The sequence below is a fragment of the Mustela lutreola genome, chromosome X (assembly GCF_030435805.1).
Source record: "Mustela lutreola isolate mMusLut2 chromosome X, mMusLut2.pri, whole genome shotgun sequence".
Classification (NCBI taxonomy): Eukaryota; Metazoa; Chordata; class Mammalia; order Carnivora; family Mustelidae; genus Mustela; species Mustela lutreola.
Window position 1 is genome coordinate 40,950,211 of NC_081308.1, and position 1,072 is coordinate 40,951,282.

Genomic DNA, 1,072 nt, shown 5'->3' on the forward strand with positions numbered 1-1,072 from the left:
CTGCAGCGAGTGCTTTCAGGGATGGGGTAGTTTCTGTGATGAAAAAGACCAGAGATCTTTGGGGAGATGTTCTCACTTTTCCCATTTGAACACCTTCCCCTGGTGGAGATGAGTAGGTTTGCTTTCTAGCTTTTGATAACCTTACAACACCTTCTTCCAAGGGGCTGTTCATTATCCTGCTGAAACAGCAACAATTATCCTTTTTCATTCTCTTTTGGGTTTCAGGAACTTTACGCTTAATCTGCCTCTATGACTTCCTGTCACTTTTTCATCCATCCTCGAGGACAGATCGCTGCTTATGGGTACTTTTCTTTAAACACTGAGCTCCTGAGAAAGTCCACCATCCTACCACTCCAGTTCTATAAATGTCTCTCTGCTCACGTGTCAGAACAGGCGAGGTTATGCGGTGGTGACAAATAACACCCCCCCTCCAAATCTCACAACGACAAGAGGTACGGAGGTGCTAAAAATTATCTGCATTTTACAAACGAGTGAAGGGATCTTCACGGTGTCTAGAAATGCGCATAGCCCTCAGCGGGCAAAGACCCTGAAGAACACAACACTTAAAAGTTCGCAAAAGCTGCGTCTTAACGATTAATGGCCCTGCGTGAACGCTTTAGCTCTCCCCATCCCTCCGGTCCACCGCTCAAGTGTGCGATTGCGTTATCTTTGTCTTAGCGGAGGAGTTCTCCATCCAGAGCTCAGTAACACCCACCCCGGGGCTGATGGGGGCGCTGGATGTGGATAGAGGCCAGGAGCCCCGCTCTCAATAGTATGGAGGCGAGTCGGCCAACGACAGAGATGACCGGGCAGGGGACATAAAAACCGGAGAGGCGGTGGAGTTCTCCGGGTGGGGTCCGTGTCCAGTCACTGGGTACATTCCGTCCACAGGAGCCCCTCCCTTGCCTGAAGTCAATTAGGGAAGACTTAACTTCACGACCGAGGGGTTGGGGAAAGGTGGGGTCTGGCTCGGTGCGCCCCATCCATCGTCCCCACCCAGCGGGAACCCCGCCCAGATCTGGCAGAGCTGTGGGCGATCCCGGGCGGGTGAAGAGGCGGGGAGAAGCTGCGA